Source organism: Carettochelys insculpta, chromosome 3 (assembly GCF_033958435.1).
Source record: "Carettochelys insculpta isolate YL-2023 chromosome 3, ASM3395843v1, whole genome shotgun sequence".
In the NCBI taxonomy this organism is placed as follows: domain Eukaryota; kingdom Metazoa; phylum Chordata; order Testudines; family Carettochelyidae; genus Carettochelys; species Carettochelys insculpta.
This window is the reverse complement of record NC_134139.1, coordinates 185,811,415-185,827,279: the sequence shown is the minus strand read 5'-3', so window position 1 is coordinate 185,827,279 and position 15,865 is coordinate 185,811,415.

Sequence of the window (15,865 nt, the reverse complement as noted above, 5' to 3'; positions counted from 1 at the left end):
AGACTCATGCATCTAACGAAGCGGGTCTTTGCCAATGAAAGCTTATGCTCCAAAATGTCTGTTAGTCTATAAGGCACCACAGGACTTCTTGTTGTTCTCTTCACTGAATTAAATCTTCCCTGCTTTGCTGAATATTTTCCAGTGACCTCACTAAAGTTGCTCCTTATTTACCCTTTTGTAAGAGAGAGCAGAATCATGCCCCCCATGGGTACACAAATCTCATCTGCTTAGAATTTCAATATTTCTCTCTATTACTAAGTTATATAATGAAACATCGTTACAATTTTGTGAGATCTCACCAACAGCCAATAGAGACATCTTAAAGCTGGAACTTTTCAGTCAAAACACAGGCTGCATCTACACTACTAGCTAAAATCGATTTTAAGTTGGTTAGCCTGATTTTTCCCAGTGTCTGTCCTCACTTTAATTTCCTTTAGTTCAACTTATGGGCCATTGAAATCTACATGATATTGAACTTCTAAAAACAAAGTAACCTGATGGGTGTAGTGTTCTATTCAAATTTAAGAAATCCGAATGAAGGGTAGTGAGGATGCACCATGTCTTTAAATTGCATTCATTAGCCTCCACAGATGTCTTGTATGTGCCCCACAATGCACTGCAGGTCTCCACTCTGGCCTCTTACATCTTCACTGCTCTCAGTTGCATAGGAGTTAAGCAACAGGTCCATTACAATTCAACACCTGCAAGCCCATGGCTGTAGGGTCATGACAGGCTGAAAAATCTTCTTTTTCTTTGCTAGGAGTGCAGCTGTGGGGTCTGGCTTCTGTGTATACCCCTGCTAGCTGCCTTTTTTGTCTGCAGTGTGTGGTGCCAGCCACTGGCCTCCCGTACCATGTGTCATCTAGGCTGTGGATGGGGGTTGTGCTTTTCTGGTAGTAGGAAAAACTTCTTTTCATCTGTTTACATGTTGCCCTCACCCCACATCCCCTCCCTTACCTTCCTCCGGAGGTGCCACACAGTCTGGAACATTCCCACGCCCAGATGCATCATGTGGCTTGACCCTGAATGAAGAAATGGACATGCTGCACAAGGTGCCAGGCAGATTGCATGGGGTGAGGGTCACAATTATCAGGCCCAGGCTGTAGCTGGGGCTCTTTTAGCTGCCTGGGGAACTTCTCCCTCGGCAGTCACAATTTTGAGGGGGCTGGCTGTAGCTGAGGGTCTTGTAGACACCCCAAGCCATACATGTCTCAATGAAGTCAATATATTAGCTATACAATTACTACACTCATCAAAGTGGGCCTTGCAGTGGGGAAAATTCATATCCTACGCATCCTCTTTTCCATGTGCAAACCTGCCTGTAGTCTGGAGTATTTTAGCCTGATGAATGATTTGAGTTTCAGTGTTAACAACCTTGTCTACTTTGACATAAGGATCTTCTTTCACAGGTGGACTAAATCCAGATCCACCTCTGAGAGAGGAACTCCATAGGAGATCACTATTTGCATGGCTGTCAACTGAGTATCGTCTTTTGGCCACCCCATCCCATTACGGATGAATCATTCTAGTTTCAGTGTAACCACCATGTCTACTTATACATACTTAACATGGCAGGGGAAAGAGGGGAATGAAATGTGGGAAGATGGTGTCATATACCCACATCTACTTGTGGGGCCAGAATGCAATGGGGCTCAGAGAACTGTGGGATACATTCCCACAAAACACTGCAGCAGCACTCAATTTAAACTCGGTTTAAGCTACTTGTGTGTGGCACCAGTAAGTTGATTTTTTGGGGAGCTTGTGGGAAGGTGACAATGCTCAAAAACGGAATGTATAAAACCCAGTTTTAATAAATTGATTTTAATAAAATTGATTTTATCTCATCATGTAGACTCATCCTTAGGCCGTGGCTATACTACCCCTCCCTTTTGAAAGGAACATGTAAATTATGGATATTTGAAAATGCAAATAAGGCACTGATATGAATATTCAGTACTTCATTGCAGAATAGCAGACTCCCAGCTTGTTAAATGTGCTGATATTGATATAAAAATAGCCGTGTAGCTGGAGTTTCTTCAAAAGCATTCCCAAAATTTGAAATAATTCTTCTTCCCAAAAAGTTTTGGGAAGAAGGGTGCTTTTAAAGTCGGGGCACCCTTATGAAAGAAAACCCAGCTACAAGGCTATTTTTATTTAGAAATCAGCACTTTCAATGGGCTGGGTAGCTGTCATGATGCAAATGACGTTCTGAATATTCATATTAGTCTCTCGTTTGCATTTTTGAACATCCGTAATATACGTGCCTCTTTCAAAATGGAGGGGTAGTGTAACCACAGACTTATAGAGAAGGGACTTATTTTAGCTTCAGTCTCTCTAGAGTACAGTAAAAAGCAGAAAACTATTAATTAAAAATAGTGAGCAACATCCTTTCATTTTTCTAAAACATAGCTCAGCCTGGGAGGTTCAACAATAGAAAAACAAATCTGGTGACTGCAAGAAAATTGGAGCTTTCTTGACACCTAATATTTCTGTTACCTCTAAATATATGATATAATCAAAAACAATAAGACTGTATTCCTATAATCCATACCATCCTTATTTGAGCTGAATATTGCATTGCTTTGGAAATACTTGGTTCTGTGAGATTACTCAGTGCTGGTAATGGTAGCAGATTCTGACAGTAATTACAATAATGGGAACCAAACTTTACAATGTCAATGACTCAATAACATTTCCATCTCACTGACACTGAACTTCATAAAAACACATATCTACCAAATACCATGTAACCCTTCTGCCGGTAGCAGGCAGCAGCAACCAGGGCCAAGTTGCATTTCTAGGGAATCCTCTTCATCCATCTCACACAGAACCAGCTCAAGTCCCCACCCAGTGGCATGGGAAATTCACACTTCCCTGAGTGCCACAGAGAGGCAATACTTCTCCGCTCACAAGCACAGAGCCTGAGTGCAGAAAAGAAACTTTTAATGAAAGAGACAGAGAAGTCACAAGGCATTAGCTTGGGAAACAACCACACCCAGAGTTCATAACCAACCCCCAAGTACCTGTCCCAGCTCAAACGGATTAAACAATATCCTTTGCCTCTCAGGCTCACCAGTCCAACAATGTAAGGGTCCCATTCACATGCCCAAACTTTCTCCTTATTCCATTTCAAATGCCACACTTAATGGTCTGTCCAGACAGTGCAGACTCTGTCACATCACTCCTGTGACTTCCCCCCATTGAGCCTGAGGCAATGTCACCTTTGTGTTGGTTCTGTGGCCTGCTTGCTCCTGCAAGACACCCTGCTGGCCATCTGGCCTCTGAGCTCAGTTGACTACCCTGGTGGCTGCTTGCCCACTGCGTTGTGGGTTTTGCTCTGGGCAAAACCTGATGATTCCAGTTCTCCATGGCTACAAGTGATTTCAGCCCTCAATCTCATTAGGGTGGATTCTCACACAAAAGAATACAGACCTCAGCATCCAGCTTTTAGTTCTATCTTTGAAGGCACGTGTGTGTTACTACTCAAACCACACTAACATTTACATGTCCAAAGGCTCCCAACCAGCTGATTCAGCAGGTAAAGCTGCCACCCCCACTGCCACACAATGCTCAGACGCAATCCATATCTTACACAGCAGTGATGACTGCCCTGTACCCCGCAACAACTTGAAGCATTGCTGAGACTCCATAATTCTTACACTAGGTGATAGCATAAATTGTGATTTTACAATAGCATGTTGTTTACAATAGAGAATCACCCATGGCTTCATCTCATACCCATCAGGATTTTTTTGCAAAGTATTGCATATGTGCACTTTTGCATTTTCATGCAAATGATTGCTAAAGGACACATTCCTCAAATTCCTTAAGCAGGATTGAACTCCATCCTTACAATCATATGAGTAATTGGTTAAAGCTATTGCAGGAAAAGAAGTTAACACTAAATACTCCTGTTTTATGCATGAGTGAAATTTGAATGTTTAGTTTAAAAAAAATGAAATCCAGTTGCAACACATTTATGCAGATAAGTGAACCTCTCTAAAAAAGAGTTTTGTGATGACAAAGGCCCATAATGTGTCTCCTCTTGACACGTTGATTGAAACCTGCATACTAGTTCCATGAACTTGATCTCCTGCTTGGATATAGCTGTTTTTCTCCAGACTCTTTTCAGATGATTCTTTGATTTGTGCTCTCATTTGAAATTTGCCTTGCTCTTTTCAAAATGTGATCCACCCCCCTTTCCTTCTCCTTGCTGCAGCTTCTCCATGAGTTCTTGCGAACTGAACGTGGTGGGTTCCATCAACAGGCGAAAAAAGATTGCTAGCTTTCGCTAGAAAAATGTAACTACCTTCCCACACTTTATTCCCTACTTCTGTTTATTATTCAGGACCAGAACAACTCCCTTGGGAGTTTCAAATTAGCTAAAGTGGAGGGAGAGTTGCCAAGCTAAATTCTTTTTGTCAAGAATTAAGTGTATCACTCTAGCAGCTCTATGGGTTGCCACTATGAAGTCCTAGTTAACATCCAATGGAGACTGGAGTTCAATGCTAACCTAACATCATCCAAGAATGTTTTTTGCACATGTAAATGTAGCTCTATCTAGAATATATTTGATGGATGGTGTCTGGTTCATAATCTGTGCCAGCCTAGCAGATGCTGTGCATGAAATTTGTCTGTAAAATCTGCATCTTCCTTCTGATCTCCATTTGTGAGCAACAAGGAGTCCTGAGGCACCTAATAAGCTAACAGATATTTTGGAGCATAAGCTTTTGTGGGCAAAGACCCACTGACAAAGAAGGTCTTTGCCCAGAAAAGCTATACTCCAAAATATCTGTTTGTCTAGAAGGTGCCACAGGACTTCTTGTTGTTTTTGAAGATACAGACTAACATGACTACCTCTCTGACACTTGTCTCCATTTGTGAGGTGTTTCAAAGGTTTTCTAGAAATCTTTTGGGCTTGTAATATTTTTGTAGATATTTTGTAGAGATATTGTGTGAAATGTGTTAAATGTATTTTGTGACTTCACATTGGTAGTAAGAACTGTAATGTTACTGGGCTGGGAAGGAACCTACTTCATTATTTGAGGCACAGTGTTTGGGGTTTGCAGAGAGTTACAGCCCCAGGTAAAGCTCATTAAAGTAGTATAATTTTGAGATCTGGGTTACAAGGTTCACATCTGAGGAAAAAGGTTGCAATCTTCTGATCAGACATAGATAAAGGGCAATGGGGAGAGAGGAATATTCTCCTGCTTACTGCACATACCTATCAAAACAAAAAGCAGTCAAGTAGCACTTTAAAGACTAGCAAAATAGTTTATTAGGTGAGCTTTCGTGGGACAGACCCACTTCTTCAGACCACAGCCAGACCAGAACAGACTCAATATTTAAGACACAGAGAACCAAAAACAGTAAGCAAGGAGGACAAATCAGAAAAAGATAATCAAGGTGAGCAAATCAGAGAGTGGAGGGGTGGGGGGGAAGATCAAGAATTAGATTGAGCCAAGTATGCAGACGAGCCCCTGGAGTGACTCAGAAAGTTCCCACCATGATTTAAACCATGTGTTAATGTGCCGAATTTGAATATAAAAGTCAGCTCGTCCACTTCTCTCTCTAAAACGGTGTGATAATGTCTCTTCAGTAACACACATACCTCGAGGTCATTGACAGAATGCCCCATTCCGTTAAAATGTTGACTAACTGGTTTGTGGATCTGGAGTGTTTTGATGTCTGTTTTGTGCCCGTTGACCCTTTGTCTAAGGGAGTTAGAAGTCTGTCCAATATACAAAGCATCTGGGCATTGTTGGCACATGATGGCATATACGATGTTAGTAGAGGAGCATGAGAAAGTGCCTGTGATTCTGTGAGTAACCTGGTTAGGTCCAGTGATGTATTTCCAGAGAAGATATGTGGACAAAGCTGGCAGCGGGCTTTGTTCCAGGGAAAGGTTCCAGGACTGGTGTTCCTGGGGTGTAGGCTGTGGCTGTTAGTAAGGATCTTCATGAGGTTGGGAGGTTGTCTATAGGAGAGAACAGGCATGTCACCCAGGGCCTTCTGGAGTGCAGCATCCTGATTAAGAATAGGTTGTAGGTCTTTAACAATTCGTTGCAGTGGTCTGAGTTGGGGGCTGCAGGTGATGACCAGTGGTGTTCTGTTCTTGGCTTTTTTGGGCCGATCTTGGAGTAGCTGGTCTCTGGGTATGCGTCCGGCCCTGTCGATTTGTTTTTGTACTTCTCCTGGTGGGTAATTCAGGTTTATGAATATTCGGTAAAGTTCTTGTAGTTTTTGGTCTCTGCCAGTTGGATCAGAGCAAATGCGATTGTACCTAAGAGCTTGACTGTAAACAATGGATCTAGTCACGTGTGCAGGATGGAAACTAGAAGGGTGTAGATAAGTATAGCGATCAGTAGGTTTTCTGTACAGTGTGGTACTGATCAGGCCATCCTTGATTAGTACTGTAGTGTCCAGGAAATGTGTCTCTTGCATGTTGTGATGGAGGCATAAGTTGATGGTGGGGTGTAGATTGTTAAAGTCGCTGTGGAATTCTTCTAGAACCTCTGTACCATGGGTCCAAATCATAAAGATGTCATCAATATATCTTAAGTAGAGGAGTGGTAATAGGGGACAAGAGCTAAGGAATTGTTGTTCCAGGTCAGCCATAAATATATTAGCATATTATGGGGCCATGCGGGTGCCCATAGCAGTTCCACTAATCTGGAGGTATAAATTGTCCCCAAAATGGAAATGATTGTGTGTGAGAACAAAGTTACAGAGATCAGACACCAGATTGGCTGTGGTGGCATTACTTATCTACACCCTTCTAGTTTCCATCCTGCACACGTGACTAGATCCATTGTTTACAGTCAAGCTCTTAGGTACAATCGCATTTGCTCTGATCCAACTGGCAGAGACCAAAAACTACAAGAACTTTACCGAATGTTCATAAACCTGAATTACCCACCAGGAGAAGTACAAAAACAAATCGACAGGGCCGGACGCATACCCAGAGACCAGCTACTCCAAGATCGGCCCAAAAAAGCCAAGAACAGAACACCACTGGTCATCACCTGCAGCCCCCAACTCAGACCACTGCAACGAATTGTTAAAGACCTACAACCTATTCTTAATCAGGATGCTGCACTCCAGAAGGCCCTGGGTGACATGCCTGTTCTCTCCTATAGACAACCTCCCAACCTCATGAAGATCCTTACTAACAGCCACAGCCTACACCCCAGGAACACCAGTCCTGGAACCTTTCCCTGGAACAAAGCCTGCTGCCAGCTTTGTCCACATATCTTCTCTGGAAATACATCACTGGACCTAACCAGGTTACTCACAGAATCACAGGCACTTTCTCATGCTCCTCTACTAACATCGTATATGCCATCATGTGCCAACAATGCCCAGATGCTTTGTATATTGGACAGACTTCTAACTCCCTTAGACAAAGGGTCAACGGGCACAAAACAGACATCAAAACACTCCAGATCCACAAACCAGTTAGTCAACATTTTAACGGAATGGGGCATTCTGTCAATGACCTCGAGGTATGTGTGTTACTGAAGAGACATTATCACACCGTTTTAGAGAGAGAAGTGGACGAGCTGACTTTTATATTCAAATTCGGCACATTAACACATGGTTTAAATCATGGTGGGAACTTTCTGAGTCACTCCAGGGGCTCGTCTGCATACTTGGCTCAATCTAATTCTTGATCTTCCCCCCCACCCCTCCACTCTCTGATTTGCTCACCTTGATTATCTTTTTCTGATTTGTCCTCCTTGCTTACTGTTTTTGGTTCTCTGTGTCTTAAATATTGAGTCTGTTCTGGTCTGGCTGTGGTCTGAAGAAGTGGGTCTGTCCCACGAAAGCTCACCTAATAAACTATTTTGCTAGTCTTTAAAGTGCTACTTGACTGCTTTTTGTTTTGATAGTGTATAGACTAGTATGGCTTACTCTCTGTTACTATTGCACGTACCTAGTTATTAACTAAGTGCATAACTAACAAGATGTTCACATTATTAATTTAGGGTCTCATCCAATGTCCTCTGAAATCTAATGGCACACTTACTAATGGACATTGGACCCAGTCCTTATCTAACAAAAGACCGACTCCTACAATTGTAAGACAAGTATTATCATTGACATAGTTTCCAATTGCTTTTTCCTCCCTGCCAAATTCTCCACAGAGCTAGAAGCTGTGAATTTATAGGCCAGTGTCAGTTTTCCAATGGGCCTCTAAAACTGCACTCTATAAAATGGCAAGTTCATCTATCTACATATGAACATGTGAAACTCTGCTTATCTTAAATGGGGAATGTAATTTGGAAATCCTGGATTTTACACACTCCTGTAAGGAGACTCACAAATGTCACAAATCTTATGGGTGCAGTTATATATATATATATATATATATATATATATCAGTTATAGTTCTCATATTATAATTTCAAAAACAGCAGAGGGCCATCCTACCTCCAGATCACTGAGGCGATGTCTACACTAGCCCCAAACTTCGAAATGACCATGCAAATGGCCATTTCGAAGTTTACTAATGAAGCGCTGAAATACATATTTAGCACTTCATTAGCATGCGGGCAGCCGCGGCACTTCAAAATTGACGCGGCTCACCGCTGCGCAGCTCGTCCCGACGGGGCTCCTTTTTTAAAGGACCCCGCCTACTTCGAAGTCCCCTTATTCCTATGAGCAGATGGGAATAAGAGGACTTCGAAGTACCTGGGGTCCTTTCAAAAAGGAGCCCCGTCTGGACGAGCTGCACGGCGGCAAACCATGTCAATTTCGAAATGCCGTGGCTGCCCGCATGCTAATGAGGAGCTGAATATGTATTTCAGTGCTTCATTAGTAAACTTCGAAATGGCCATTTGCATGGTCATTTCGAAGTTTGGGGCTAGTGTAGACATAGCCTGAGTAATACTGCATAATGGTCCATTAGAGTGGAGATATAATTTACTCCCCAGGTCAGGGCTGGTTATTTAATGATACACCAATACAACTGGTTTTGAAAAAAAAGAGGAAAATGTCAATTTTTATTTACATTGGAACAAGTGGAACAAGATTCCATTCCCCTACAATAAAATTAAATATATGAAGAATATGATTTCAATAAATAATTATTCAAACTTAAGCCTCTGGTGACTTCCTAAAGAGATGGGCCTGACTCCATTGCTGCTTGCTTGTGTGGGTTCACATTAGAAGAAATCCATGAGAGCCAGAGGACGTTAGTTTCTCCTGTCCAGTTACAGGAGATGATTGGAACTGATGCTCAGGACCATACTTGAAGGGATGCTCAGGACCATTTCATTAAATATGGACTGACATGAACAAAGAGCTTTATACTGATGGGACCCTTGCCTCCATGTTTGTCTATCTTTCCCATTTCAACCACTCTGCTCACTCTTGGTCTCTCTCAGTCCTGATTTCCTTCTGTCCTCATGGCTGATCTCTTTCCTTCCCTTTTTCTCTCTGTGAGTCTCAGACTCTTTGCTTCTCTCTGTCTCTTTCTCAAATTTCTCCAGCACCATCCTCCTACACCTGCCACTTTCCCCTCACTATCCCCTTCTACTCTTCCCATTGAGGAAAGAGGCCACCTCTTTCCATTTTGTCAGAGAAAGGGACTATGTCCTCTCCAGGGAACAATGACTGCCCATTCATCTGGACCACAACCTCCTTCTATAAACCCATACAGTCTTGAGTCACTTTACCATAGTTATGTATGCTAACTACAATACAAATGCTAATCTTACAAGTTCCTTTAAGGTATTGCTTTTGTCTTTATGCTGTTAACCTGTGGTTGCTCAAAGTATTTGCACCTTATTGTGGAAATCATAAACTTCAAGGATGAACTCAGTCCTACATGAAATACTCTGATAGAACTCACCTGCATTAGCTGGGAACATAACACAATGGCTATGACTTGCATATTTTACTACTTGTTGTGTAGTTTGTAGGAATAGACACAGGATTGAGAGCCACAAGTTCTTGATTCTAACCCTAGTTCTGGGAAATTTACTTCACTGTTCTGTTTCTTGGTTTCCCCATCTAAAATATGTAACGACTAATACTGACCTACCAAACAGGAATGTTATAAGGCATAGTAGCAAGTGTCTGCGCAGAGTTTTGAACATGTAAAGTGCTCTACAAACAATAATTGTAAAGAGATTTTACACTATATTTCCACCTGCAAACAATGAATTGGCTCAAATTCTATCATGACTTGGTGTCCCACCAACAGAATAGAATTTGGCCCTTTACAGGCTGAGTTGTAGTCTTGAGCCATTACTTAAGAAAAATTCTCAGTCTTATTGATTTCAGTGGGAGTTTGCTTTTGTATGGACTGTAGAACCCGGCCCTATGTGTGATAACCCATCCAACTAACAGTTAATCCAGTCAAATAGTGACTTTATACTAAATAGTTAAGAGTCAAGTGTAAATATTTTCAAGAGAATTTGACTGTTTCCCAAACTCTGACATTCTCTGTGACATATTATGGAGCAAGTTACATGCTCTGTCAAATTCCTTCAGAGTTTCAACTTCAGAATATCTCTTCCTCTGCTTTTTCCTTCTAAAATTTCACTGCACTGCATGGCCTGATTCCTGACTGCGTTACAAAGGAGGAACAGAAACATGTTGTAATATCCTCAAATATTGAAAGTTTGTCATTATTAGGGGTGTTGCCAGTACACCTCCACTTTGTATTTTTACCTGATTTTTTTCATAAGACATTCACAATACTTGAGTGTCTGTGATTAATCTCTTTTTGCTGTTTGGAGTATCACTGCATATATACCATGGAGAAAATGTGTTTGAAAAATGGTACTTTTCTTGAAGAAGCTAGTGCTCCAGAAATAATTTTGTGAGGTTTTTGGAATTCAAACATCCAGAACCCTGCATTGAAAATGGACGTTATGATTTAATATGTTGAAGAAGTTGAACTACTTTTCTTCCATTACAGTCATTTATAATTTGCATATGTTGCTTGCAGGAGTGATTGGTACCTGCGTCAGGGAGGAGAGGGACGTAGGGCTACTCAGAGGGGGAGGAAGGATGCATGTGGTGTTTTCCCATTGAGCAGTTTCCAGATCTGAATAAGTGGGTCTGTCCCACAAAACCTCATCACTTAACAAATTATTTTGTTAGTGTTTAAAGTGCTGTATGACTGCTTTTTTTTGTTTTATGGTTTAGATAGACTTCTTTTTCTGGCAGTGCTGTCTTGCAGGGCACAGGTGGAACACCATACCCAAGCTCCTCTAGGACGCTTTGCCCATAGGCAAACTCCCTTCCCTGTTCGCTGCTGCCCCCTGTTCGCTGCTCACCCCGTGTTCGCTGGGAGCTCCCTTCTATGCAGACTGAAGGATGTCTACTACCATGGTTTAGATAGTAGGGCAGGAGAAAGGTTACCTATTTCTAGTAGCAAACCAAGCAAATTAACTAGGAGGTGTCCCCTTCCTGCAAATATCAAAGGTAGGAAAATTGGCTTTGTACTGCATAAGATAGTTGAGATCTCTGTTCAGGTCTAGTTTAAATGTGTCAAATTTGCAAATGGATTCCAGTTCAGATGTTTCCTTCTGTAATCTTGTGGTAAAATCCTTTCGTAGAAGAATGACTCCTTTAAAATTCTTTATCGAATATCCAGGGAACTTAAAGTGTTCCCCTATAGGTTTATATGTATTCCAATTCAGGATGTCAGAGAAACTTTCCTCTTTGTCCTAATGTACATGGCAGAGGGGCATCACTGCCCATGATGGCATATAGCATATTAGCGAATCTACAGGTATATGCATACCAGATGGTGTGCCTGACGTGGTTAGGTACACTTATGGTGCCTCTGGACTACATGGGAAGATAATAGAGCCCAGTCCTGTAAAGTACTGAGTATCTTCCCAAAAGGTACATCAACACTAGCAAGTTTTTTTTCAGAAAATCTTTCAAAGATCACTGTAGTATAGATGTAACCAAAGAGATTGGGCAATCAGGATGCTCAACACTTTGCAGGATTAGCCCCAGAAGTGGCAAGAGCTCAGTAGTAAGATTTGTCTCTCCCAGTGTTTTGCCAAAATGTGCAGCATGCTCTTGGATAAAAAGGAAGATTTTGGTTAGTGTGCAAAATACTTTCACTGTCAGAGGTATGTTGAACTTCTATGCTCTTTTATTTCGTACGCATTATTGAATTCACTATTTCTGAATAAACCCTCCTGCTTACCTAACATTTGCAAGTGTACTATATTGCTTATTGTCATTGTAAAAAGGCACAAATCATCAATCAAACATCTGCAATTTTGGAGGGGGGAAATATACATCTTAAATATAATGCCTCATCATGGCCCAAGTGAATGTCCAATGCAATTTTGTGACTTTTGGATTAGACCCAATATGCATATTAGGATAATTAAGATTTTAATCACGCAGTGAAATTCACACCAGTACAATCCAGCATATAGACATAATGCAGCACATATGGCCCTGAGGACCGCATATACTATATCTGAGTATTAATCAGGAGTCCTACTACACAGGACAATTTGTGGGATCAGGAGTTAAATAATTTGAACTGATTAATAATGAGGAGAACAGGGCACCCAGGTGGACTATTCTGCATTGTATAGAAAGCTGGGAACACTCAAACAAAATGCAAAATTATCCACCTTGTAACAAGGAAGGCTGGCCACAACTATAGAACAGGCAATTGTGTCCTTAAAAGCAATGATTCTCAGAAGGACTTAGGGTCATATTACACATGAGTTCTCAGTACAATGATGGGGCAAAAATGTCTAGTGAGCTTTTGGGGTGTGTAAATAGGGTAGAAGTGTTTAGGAAGGTAATTTTTATACCTGTCTTTGAAGCTTTGAGATTGAAATTAAAATACTGTATAGAATTCTGGTATTGCTATTTTAAAAGGGACACCAAATAAATAAAGAGAGGGCAGAAAAGAGATCTGAGGGCTTAACAAAAATTTCTTACAGTCAGACTTAACTTAGTCTGCTTATCAAAAAAGATTAAGGGGTGACTTGGCTAAGGTGTTTTAGTAGCTTCATAGGTATAAAGTGTCAGGTACTGAAGAGATATTCCATGTAGCAGAGGAAGCTCTAAGAATAACCAATGGCTAGAAAATGAATCTTGAGAAATTATAACTGAAATAAGACATGCAGATTTAACAGTGAGGCTGATTAACCACTGGAACAAGCTACCAGGATACGGATAGAACCTTCATCCCATGGTTTCTTCCGAGTGAGACTGGATGCCCTTAGTAACTGGACTCAGGACAAGTGTAACTGGATGAAATGTAATGGCCTGTGATAGCTGGAGGTCAGAGTACATCTAATAACCTGCTGGCTCTAATTTCTGTGAAACAGCTCCAATGCTAAGAGATTGAGGCAAAACATTCTATCACCTTTGAAGTGTCACCCTGGGGAAAATGCCATCTCATTGAATACAGCTTGCTGATCTTTGTCCAACAGCATCATAAAACTATTTTTTTTACAATTTTAAGCAAGGACTTGTTGAAATAAACATAGGTTTGTATAGTAGTCATCACTGCACAGTTCTGTTATACATAGTCTTCACAGTTGTTCTTTCAGCATGTAAAAATTGTCAATGGTCAGAAAGGGTTATAGATTTTTTTGAAAGTTGTGTGTGCAGACAGTAGCCTTTGGAGAGACAGCTGCAAGAACATCAAGAGACACTTCTTTCTGCAGTCAGTTCTTAAGGAGGAATTGCTGCCGAGGAATTGGGCATTGGTATTGAGTTAAGATACTTGAAAGCGGGAATTGCCCTCATGCTATCTGAACACTGGTGCTCAAGGGGTGGCACAGATGTGATGTGCTTAGAATACACTAATATTCTACATTACTGATTTCCCCCTCAACTGGGAAGGTGACCTGCAAGACCCCAGACATAGTCTGCTGCCCTGATAGAAGTAGGATAGCAATATAATATACATAGTAAAATAAAATTCCATTTTACAGAAGTCATTCTTAAATCTTGCCAAGTTCATTATAAAATCCCCTAGTCAGCCTAATTTTTTAAAATAGAAACCCATTAAAATATTCATACCGTAATAAAGTATGGCTTGTAGCCTTACCACCTTATGCTATTTATATTCACAGCTCACACAAGCTGGACAGAAAACGAGATTAATAAAAAAAATGAATAGAATATTCCAGGAGGTTTAATAATTCAATACTGGTCCCTCTAATTTAATGATGCTTAATTTGATGCTTTTTAAATGAGCTATGCAACCAAATTCTTGACATCCTGGCTATATCTACCCTCCAGTGATCTTTTGAAAGAAGTGCTCTCAGAAGATCTCTTACAAAAGAAATTCTTTTGAAAGAGTGCATCCACACACAAAAAAGATGATCAAAAGAGTGATCTGCTCTTTCGGAAGAGATCATCCACACAGCACCTGGTCTGTCAAAAGAACAGGCCACGGATCGAAAAATTAGGTTCCATGAGCACTGCTCTTTTGAAAAAAGGGCCCATGGAGTGTCTACACATGTTTTCTTTTGAAAGAAGTTTTTGAAAGAAAGTGCTTTTCCTGAAAAGAGGAAGGAAAAGCGCTTTCGAAAGCACCACTACATTCTTTCGATTTAATTTCACAAGAACGTTTTTTGACCTCGTCTACACTGGCCTTTCCCTTTTAAAAGAGACATGTTAATGAGGGAGTTCAGAAGATTCTAATGAGGCACTGATATGAAGAAACACTGGCTTGTCTTCTAGGTATTCTCAGTTGACCAGAGTTGTCTCCCCTCCATGGCAAAGGCTCATTAGCATAATGGAAGCCACATGCTATTTGAAAGCGCCACTTTCGGAACGTATGCCACCGTTCTGAACGTATGTAGACAGGAGCCTTTTGAAAGGGCCCCCTCAGCCCTGACTTTGAAAGCCTGGTCTTCCTACGTGGTTGTAGACACTCTGCAGGATATTTCAAAAGAGCATCTTTTTTCAAAAAATATTTCAGAAGAACTTGCTAGCGTAGACACGGCCCCTGTGTTGTGCAAGAAGCCCAAGGTATACTTTCTGACAGTAACGAATATGTTAACCCTCATTTTTTGGTTTAAATTAATTATTGGTTGGTTGGTTCTTGGTTAGTTTGGTTCATTATTGGTTGGTTTCAGCCCCAGCTCTGGGACCTACAATTATATTCTGCCTGTTTGAAATTTCTCCTCCAGCTTCAGTGGGATACAATTTCACTTATTGCCAGAAACAGCCCTGTAATATCTCTCTGCCTTGTTTGAAGCATTGCACGTTTCAGCTCAAGATTGCTTTACAGTGATGAGTGAAGTGATATTTTCAGCTCAGCTGTATTAATTAATGCATACGGAGACCCTAGGGACAAAGAGCACTAGCTAAATGAAAAATATTTTTAAAACTAACACATTGTGGTAGTAATTAAATGAAAACTTATTTTATTTAAAAAAATAAAGAAAGGGGGAAAAACATGCCCGTAGACAAAAATTGCCAAAGATCAAGACAAAGAAAGCTGATAATGAATGAATTTCAAGGAATTAGACTTCGAAAGATTCATCCCTATTCTGACCTTACTTTAACATTAATATCCCATTTTAATTTGAAGTAGAGCTGTCCTAAAAGATTGAATTTTGTGAATAAATCTCTTTTGTGCAGGGTATCATTAATCTCCATTTAAAAATTATGAGTTAATAAATATATAATATTGTATCTGCATAACTCAGCTATTTACTGTAGTTCGATGTGGCTCTAGAAAATAAAATTCAAAAAACCATGGATGACATGTAAAATAGGGAACTGGAGAACTTGAGGTCCACAAACGATTTTTTGCAGTCTTTCTTGTGGTTATTCGAAAAAGTTTGAGAAGCAAGAGAGGACAGGGCCATGACACAATTGGTATTAGTTCAAATTGTACTAGATG